This window comes from Alexandromys fortis, unplaced genomic scaffold (genome assembly GCF_014885135.2).
Source record: "Alexandromys fortis isolate MF-2015 unplaced genomic scaffold, M_Fortis_MF-2015_v1.1 scaffold_52, whole genome shotgun sequence".
Classification (NCBI taxonomy): Eukaryota; Metazoa; Chordata; class Mammalia; order Rodentia; family Cricetidae; genus Alexandromys; species Alexandromys fortis.
The window spans coordinates 3,569,712-3,579,372 of NW_026067929.1; the positions used below are offsets into that span (position 1 = coordinate 3,569,712).

General features: G+C 41.4%; 1 pseudogene; it reads right to left on the reverse strand.

Moving 5' to 3' along the window:
• Positions 1–9,661, reverse strand: part of LOC126503283 (zinc finger protein 728-like) — a 46,841-nt pseudogene that overhangs the window by 26,294 nt on the left and 10,886 nt on the right.

Consider the following 9,661-nt stretch of genomic DNA (forward strand, 5'->3'; position numbering starts at 1 on the left):
ATGGAACTTCTCTAAAATTAAGATGGGAAAGGGTTTGTTTTTGTGTTTTCAGAAAAATGAAGGTATCCACTTAAGTTATCTGAAGACCACTGTGGACTCAAGTAATAAGCAGCTCACGGTTCTGCTTCAAAAACGAAGAAAGCTAAAGGCAGATACCATTGATATTCAAATCGTATATTCCGATGATGTGAGGAACAAAAGAGACAGGGGATAATCGATAAGGAATTCTAAACCTATTGCAGAGGGAAATTCTATAATGCACCTTGGAGTAGTACAGTACACTCTTCAGTGTGATCCCAGGAGCCCTGCCCCTTCTCCTGGGGGAGGTGCAGAGGAGGAAAGAATGTGCTCAGGAAAGACAGGGAGAAGTAGGTTAGACTGCTGTGGTAGATGTGACACAAAATTTATATTTGTCACAAATTAATGGGATAAAGCATGGACAAGGGATGTGCAGAAAGTTCTTCAGAAGGATTCTGAAAGTTCATTGCAAGTAAACGTCAGAGATTTGTAGTTTTTACTTTGTTCCATGATTTTAAACATCTTCGTGGCCCTGACCCATGCCCTTCATTTACTGCATGGATTCAATGTTCACATGCCAACTGTCAGTGTCAGCAAATGAGAAAGGGATTACTTATTTCTTTGTATTATTGGGTATTAAACCAAAACCACCTTTTTTATAGTCAAGTGTTATAGCCCGTACCTGAAGCTAGTCCACCCTTGTCCATACTCACAGGCTAACACCGGGTGCTCAGATCACATGACTGAAAAAACCTGATGCCCTGTTGAGCCCTTGCTCAAGCCCATTTCCTTCTTTACCAGCAAGCAGTTGGGCAGGAGCCCAGGCATTGTACAAAACATCTTCAGTGGGCTCCAAGAAGTCTTTCGCGCTGACTCATGGGAAATGTAGTCTGGATCAGGATGACAACACAGGAAAGGGCTGTGGATCCAGAACCTCCATGTTCAGTCTTCAAATTTAGCTTCTCCCCAAAGTTAGGTGAGTGTCTTGCTCAGCGCTGGACTTGGATCTCTGACGTGGAGGTTGGTGCAGGGTTCAGCCCCGTCCTGCAGATCTGAGGGACTGTGCAAGGTGGCGGGTCCTGCATGGAGGAAGCTGACTTGGGCTGCTTAGCAGGGAGGCGAGAGAAGCTGACCTGGAGGTGTTGTGCTGAGCTAAGCTGGGCCACTGCACTCGGGTGCAGGTTTGACAGGGGAGAGGGTGCCACGCCAAAGCCATTTGCTGTGAGTGTCCAGTCTCCTAGGACACCCCACTTTCCGAGCCGCCCGTGCTTCTGGTGGTTGAGGAGCTGAAGGAAGCTCACTTTCCTGCTTGGCTGGAGAAGCATGCTCCCCCTTAGCAGCTGCCTCTGGGTCACATGGCAATAGTCAAATTTCTCAGGACTTCCAGAAAGGACGGACACCTAGTCTCACCTATATAATGTTTTTATTTTTTTTTCTTCTATTTCACTTTCTCTCTTGTTTTTGTTTGTTTGAGAGTGCTGGGATTAAAGGCGTGTCCCACCACACCTGGCTCCACCTATACTTTATAGAAACTTATACCCTTCCATACTTTAAGAAGCTCACCTCTCTGTTCCTAAAGTTCCTAGTTTCCAGGGACAGAGTACTGTGAGACAGTTCCTGTATGGGATGTTAGTTCCTTTCCCTGGAATGAATGCCCTTTCTTCTCCTAACCCCTACTTACAAACACTCCTCCCCCTGGCCTCCTCCTACCACTTCCAGTCAGGTGGTAGCTGCCGCAGCCTCCTGACTTCAGGTGAATTTTATTTAATCAGATAAATGTAACTCATTTTTGAATCATTAAACAAATCTCCCGGAGCATGAAGAAAAGAAGCACACCTTAAAGTAATATTCTATGACATGGGTGAGGGAACCTTCCACGGTGAACTCTTAATTGTCATCATCAAACTTGATTACTTTCTACAGTATCTTAAGGGAGCTTGTGCGCCCCACAGTGAAACTTATGGTGCAGATTTTAGGGAAAATTAGGGAGAGTGTTCCTACACCTTAGAATGATTTTATTTCTTCTCGTGTTCATAACAGCTTCCCATCCTTTTTAGAGGTATCCTTTATATTGGGGGTAATGTCATAAAGTAAGGGTATGAGTGGGAAGCACACATGTTACAAAGAACACCACACTCTGCAATTTAAATATTTTTCCTTGTAACTGATAGACACTAAGCTCAGGACCTGTAAATCCTAAATTTCTCCTAAGCATTCTGATTTGCTCATCAGGAAACTCATGGAGAACTAATGCTCTACAAGTCTTGTTTGTATCCTTTTATTCTATATACAGTTGTACAGAGGACTTGTGATTTCCAGGAGAACACACTAATAAGCATGTTTCTTTTCCCATGAACAGGACTTGCCTCCTCTAAGCCATACCTGGTCACATTTCTGGAGCAAGGACGAGAACCTTCAGACATGAAGAGACAAGCAGCAGCTGCCATGGAAACAGGTGTGTAGAAATGAGGGGACAGAGGCCAGGGTGAGAGGCCAGAGATCCAGCAGAACGCCAGGCTCTATCATCAGCACTGACTCACAAGGTTCTGATGGGCTTAGGCTTAAAGGATTTTGTTTGTGTTCTGCTGTGAGAAGAGGATGTTTATGATGCATTGATTCTGTCATGCTCTGTCCTTCTCCCATCAGGTCAGCTTATGTTTACAGTAACGGACCAATTTCTAGGTGAACATGATTTGTTTTTCATAATTTGGTCAGTGGATTTTATTCATAAAATGGGCATACATATTTCTGTCTTTGATCCTGGAAATATGTCATTTAATACTGTTATTGACAGGTTTCTTGTTACGCAGTCGAAGTTTAGTACCTTCCAAAACTAAATATCTGCATCTAGGATATATATAAACTATTAATATGTGTTTTTCAATTTGGACTACATTTATACTTTGTATTCATCTAGACATAAAATTTATATATGTATTTAATGGCTCATTTAAAATAGCATCATACTCTTGTTTTCTTAATTGTTGATGTTATGCCTTCCTTACATGTTTCACATTGATTAATATTCATTTGTTTGCATGTTTTCATGCTTTTAATTGTTATTGCAAGTTATATAATTCTTTCCTATCAGGATGCTTTTAATTTGGCTGAACAAAATACAGCTATAGAAATTTGAATGTAACATTATTCAAAATGAAAATGCAGGTATGAGTGAATGTTTCTTCTTAAAACTGAATATAAATTTAAATAATTTTGCTCAGTCATTCATTTCCCAATCTTTACTCACCAGGAAATAACCACTATGCAGGCAAAGAATTTGGCATAACCCTTCCTCAGAACTCACAACCTATTAGATACCAAAAAATTAATTTAAGAGTGAAGCCATATAAGTGTGAAGAATGTGGCAAGGCCTTCCATATTCCATCATTACTTTGTGTACACAAGAGAATTCACACCAGAGAGAAACCCATCAAATGTGACATATGTGGCAAAGCTTTCAGAACTTCATCAGCAGTTTCTGTACACAAGAAAATCCATGCAGAAGAGAAACCCTACAGTTGTGAAGTGTGTGGCAAAGCATTCAGAAGTCCATCCGCATTTTCTGTACACAGGAAAATTCATACAGGAGAGAAACCCTACAAGTGCCACGTTTGTGGCGAGGGCTTCTATGTTCCATCACCAGTTTCTGTACACTAGAGGATTCATACAGGAGAGAGATCCTACAAGTGTCAAGTGTATGGAAAAGCTTTCTATGTTCCATCACAACTTCCGGTACACAATAGGATTCATATGAAAGAATAACCCTTTCTTTATAAAACCAGGCCTTTATGATTCCATCATGACTTTCTAAACATATGTGCCTTCATACAGGAGAGAAACCCTGCGTGTGTGAAGTATGTGGCAGGATTTCAGTCCTCCATCAGCACTCTCTAGAGACAAGAGAAGTCATACATGTGTTAAATATGTGGCAAGCCCTTCAGTTGTTCATCAGGACTCCATATTCGCATGAGCAGTCATACTGGAAAGAAACCCTAAAACTGAGAAGTATGTGGCAAAGTTTTCCACTTTCCATTTGTTTTTCCAGAACTCAAGAACATTCATATAAGAGAGAAACCCTACAAATATGAAACATGTGGCAAGATGGTTAAAATGTCATGGATTCTTTCTGCTCATTTCATAATCCATTCTGGAAATGTGGATTTCCGCATTCTACAAGTGTGAAGAATGTGAAAAACCCTTGTGTAACACGTCATGCCTAAGTCAACACACATTAACTTACACCGGAAGAAACCTCACAAATGTCAAGAATGTGGCAAACTCTTGATCTATACCAGAAAACTTCAGGAACATGAAACAATTCATTCTTGAGAGAAACCGTACAAGTGTAAAGAATGTGGGTAAGACTAGAACTTACACAGCATGTTGTCATCACCAGACTGTTCATACTGGAGAGCAACATTGTGAGTGTGGAGAATGGCAAGGCCTGTCACCAGCCTTTCAATCTTAAACAACATCAAAGAATACATTTGTGAGAGAAACCCTGTCAAGTATGTACCAATTCTTTTGCACTCACTTAGAACTTTCGAAACACCTCATAATTCATGCTCATGAGAAATACCACTAGTGCCAAAAATGTTAAAAATAAAAAATTATTAATAACCTTTTGAGTGTTTCTCAAGACCAGGTAGTTGAAACTGCAATGAAATAATACAAATGTCCAATTGTTCACAAAATGTTTTATACTTCTGGATACCCTAAAATATATCAAAAACTGTTCTGGATAGAAATCCTACAGATAGGGGGACAGTAAGGTTCATCCTGCTGTATACTTATTGCTTTTATTGACTGATTAATAAAGCTGTTTTTCAATACCTTAGCAATTTAACACTAGGCAGTTAATCCAAAAAGAGGAAAAGCAGGTAGCATCAAGGAGAAGCCATGTAGCCAACAAAGGAGAAAGATACCAGAACATTATTGGTAAGGCACAGCCTCACAGTGATCCATAGATTACTAGAAATGGGTTAATTTAAAATTAGACTAGAAATGTCACTAGTGTCAAAAATGTAAAGAAAAAAAAGCCCTCTAATAGGGTTTTTACTGTTTCTCAAGACAAAGTAGGTTAAACTTCAGTAAAATAATACAAATGCCAAAATGTTCATGAAATGTTTTCTACTTCTTCAGACTCTAATAGATATCAAAAGAGAAATAGTGTGGATAGAAACCCTACAAATAGGGTGAATGTGATAAAGCCTTTGAAATCATTCAGACCCGCCCTGCTTTATTCTGCTAAACCATTGGTCAAAACTGCTTTATTAACTAACCAGTTAAAACACACAGAAGGATAATCCACACCACTCTATTCATCATTATCAGTAATCGGAAATAACGTGGACGTCCTTCAATAGTGGCGCATGCCTTTAATCCCAGCACTCGGGAGGCAGAGGCAGGCGGATCTCTGTGAGTTCAAGACCAGCCTGGTCTACAAGAGCTCGTTCCAGTACAGGTTCCAAAACCACAGAGAAACCCTGCCTCAAAAAAACAAAAAAAAGAAAAGAAAAGAAATTTAAGTATATTCAGATTTTCAACTGTATTATGTTTCATACAGCCAGAGAATCTCTTCCATCAGAGGATCTGCAGAATGTAGTAAAAATTAGCGCCTCCCAGTTAGTTTTCCCTGCAACTGTGATGCATTGGGATTTTTCACATTTTTGTATCATTTACAGTACCAGCTGGATATTCACTTTAATATTTAATTGAAAATACTCAATTAGTTCTGCTCTTTCTTCTATGTTCTTTTTTTCACAGTTTTTTCTATATATCCCGTTACCTAGTAGGAGGGAATTCCTGACCTCAAAATTGAAATTGTCCTACACTTTGAAGATTAATATAGCTCTATGTATGAAATCTTAAAGCTTTAATGACCACGGTTAATGTAACAGATTTTGCTTGCTTTTAGTTTAGTGCTTGCTCTTAGTCATAGACATGATCAGACTCTGGCAACAGAGGTGATTCCTGGAGGCGCACAAGAACCTACACCCTATTAAAGAAATGGTTTTCTATAGTATAAAGGCATTCTTTTATTCTAAGCTTCTAGTGCACAAACTAGTAATGAAGAGATGTCAGGTTCATATCTGGAACTACGTCTGTCTATGTACGGACCCTTCTCTGCGTTCAATTTTGCAGAGATCTGTGATAAAATTCACTAGGGGCATGGATAGCGCCTCTCCCTGACTAGTCAGCTAGTCAGGTTTGGGAGCCCAGCGCCTCTCCCTGACTAGTCAGCTAGTCAGGTTTGGGAGCCCCAGTAAAATAACCGTCGTGTCGTTATCTGAAACTTCACTTTGTCTAATAACACTACCCACGTAACTTCCTAGGTCTCTTATTATAACCAAATAATAATACAGTGCAATAGGGACAAGAAACTCCACTTTCTTCTCTAGACCAATGAGAATCCTGACTACAGCCATTCAGAGTGAGTCCGCTGGTAGCAGCAGGCTTCCCTGGAGGAACTGGACAGTGAGCTCCCTGCACAGCCTCGGGGGCCGGCAGCCGACCCGCCCTGTCCAGGAGCGAGATCCCAGGACGACTGGAGTAGCAGAAGACCCAGAACCAACCCCATTGCCCTCTCCCTAGCGCGGACCTAAATCCTGACTAGGCCGGGCAGCCTAGGTTGGAACAGCACCTCCAAAATGAGCTTCTTCCTGCTTCCCATGGCCCCATGCCCACTCTTTCCACGATGGACCTACCGGCTCCCCCTGCACGATCCCTCAGACCTGCTGGGCTGCCCTGCACCCCGAACCAACCTGAGCTCAGAGATCCAGCTTCAGCAGGATAGTAAAACACTTGAATCCAAATTGAAGCTGCTTGAGGGCGGAACGTGCGCCAAAGGAACTCGGAAGGCCACACGGCAATCCTTGCCACAATGGATGAGACTACATTTCCCACAAGTCTGTGTAAAAGAATTCCCAGAGACACTAGAGGCGTGTGACCTCGGGAAAGGATTAAAATGAGCAATCTCTGCCTTTAGAAGGAGAAATTTAAGGAGACCTGTGCAATTTAAGAAAGCCTCCTAGGGCTGGAGAGATGGCTCAGAGGTTAAGAGCACTGCCTGTTCTTCCAAAGGTCCTGAGTTCAATTCCCAGCCGTGGTTGCTCACAACCATCTGTAATGGGGTTTGGTGCCCTCTTCTGGCCCGCAGGCATACACACAGACAGAGTAAGTAAATATTAAAAAAAAAAGAAAGCCTCCTATATGCTGGGAGATGGTGATGCACACCCTAATTCTAGCAGCCAGGTGACTCACTGTAAGTTTAAGACCTGATTGGTCTACAGTGCGAGTTCCAGGATCACCAAGGCTACACAGAGAAACCCTGTGTAAAATGAGAGGGAGGGGAGGGTGGAAGAAGGCAGAAAGGAAGATCAGACAAAGAAAGAAAGAATTAAAAAAGAAACAAGCAAAGGAGAACGGAAGAAAGAAACAGAAAGAAAGAAAGAAAGAAAGAAAGAAAGAAAGAAAGGAAAGAAAGAAAGAAAGAAAGAAAGAAAGAAAGAAAGAAAGAAAGAAAGAAAGAAAAAGAGAGAAAGAAAGAAAGCCTTGTAATGAAATAAAAGAACAAAAATGAATGGGAGGTAGCTGGTGATGGTGCAGGTTCCTTGAAGTCAGGAGGTCCTGGGTTTAGCACACAACACTAAAAAGAGCAACACAACAAAATGAAAGAAAGGCTTGTGGAGGCTGGTGAGTGGAAAGAGCATTCTTCTGCTGCAGTGTTACAGTAGGAGGGAGGGGGGTTCTTGATCTGGCTTGGTTCCTTGTTTTTCTGGCAGATGAAGAGTTAAAAGGAAAAATATCCCAACTGCAACATGTAACTTAATGGGAAAACATCAACCAGGGCAGGGAGAATCCACAGGAAAAGAAGGGTTTGCTTAGGGCTGAGGAAACACAAACACAGCAGGCTAGGCACAGAGAGGAATCCTCTGCTGAGCTGAGGCACCATAGGAGCCTGACTCCTGTCTCCCCAGGCAGGGCTTTGGAATGCTTTTGAGGAAACTTCCTCCCTGAGGCTGAGTTGATGAGCTTGGTGAAGGTGGTAGTAGGGCCACAACTTTGGGGTAAACATGTCTTCATCCTTTAACCTGTGGGGCTATTACTGAGAAGAGACAGATTGGCCAGGAAATCTAAGAGAAAGCATGTGATTGTGCTTGCTCACAGTTTCAGTGGTTTAGTCCACTGTCATTATGGTGGGAAGCAGTGTGGCACACGGGTAGACTTGGTGCTGGAGGAGTAGCTGGAAGTTCAAGATCCAGAGCCATAGAAAACATGAAGAACAAGACATGGCTTGGGACCTGGCTTTGGGATGTGAGAACTCAAAACCCATCCCTAAGCACATACTTCCTCCAACATGTCTGTCTCTACCTCTGCCCAGATGTTATGGACACCTGTTGCTACACCAAGGACCTGAACTCAGGTCCTCATGCCTGCACAACAAGCTCTTTATCCACCTCCCCAGTCTAGTTCAGTTTTGGAGACATGGCCTAATACAATGGCTCCTTCTTGTTCAAAAGTCTTAAATCAATTTTCTACTATAAAGTCTATCCTAATTCTTCCATATTCCACCAAACAAGATCATGGTCGGGCCATGCATAGAAATATCAAGCTCTCTGCTATCAGCTTCTGCTTTAATCAGTGTTCTATTGCTGTGAATGACCTGATGATATGGCAACTATGTTAAAGAAAGCATTTAATTGGAGCTTGCTTACATTGTTAGAAGTTTACCCAATTATCATATTGACGAGAGGCATTGAAGGCATATAAGTGGACATGGTGATGGAGTTTTTCATTGGGGTCTTTAGGTAGGAGGAAGAGTGAAACATGGGGGCTAGATTTGGCTTTTGACACCTCATAGTGCTCCCCATGACATACCTCATTTAATAAGGTCACAGTACTTTTTAAAATTGACATCCTGACATATTTGAAAACATGAGCAATTATTTTGAAGAAACGGAATATTTGGGGACATATTTTCAATATAATTACTTATGAAACTCTGAAATAAAAAGGTAAGTTATTTTCTCAGTCTTTACATTTTAGGAAAGGCAGAGTCTAAAGAATCTTTTTTTGCAAGATGAGAGCCTTGTTCATGATAATGAAGTTGTGCCCTGGTATAGAAGTTATTCTGTCTTGGGAGGAGCAAGTACATTTTAAAGGTCACAATTCTTAATCCTTTTCAGAGATAATCTTTCCCAATGACTAAGAAATAAAATATATGAGTCCTTTGGTGCTGTGGAACAATGGTCTGTACATTGTCAATTATATTGTAAATAAATGCTGACTGGCCAGTAGCCAGGCAGGAAGTAGAGGCAGAAAATAGAGGCACGGCAATGAGAATTTGGGGAAGTCTGCAGATGCAGAGGACACAAGGTGTGACTACCTTGCCAAAAAAAAAAAAAAAAAAAAAAAAACTACCAAGCCATGTGGCTAACACAGACAAGAATAATGGGCTAATATAAGATGTAAGAAAGAGTTAATAAGGAGCCTGAGCTAATGGACCAATTCGTTTATGATAAATGTAGACCTCTGTGTGTTTATTTGGGACTAAATGGTTGTGGGACCTGGTGGGACGGAAACCTCAGACAACACACGAGGCAATACTTATTCAAATCACCAGACATGGGGAGAAACTAAG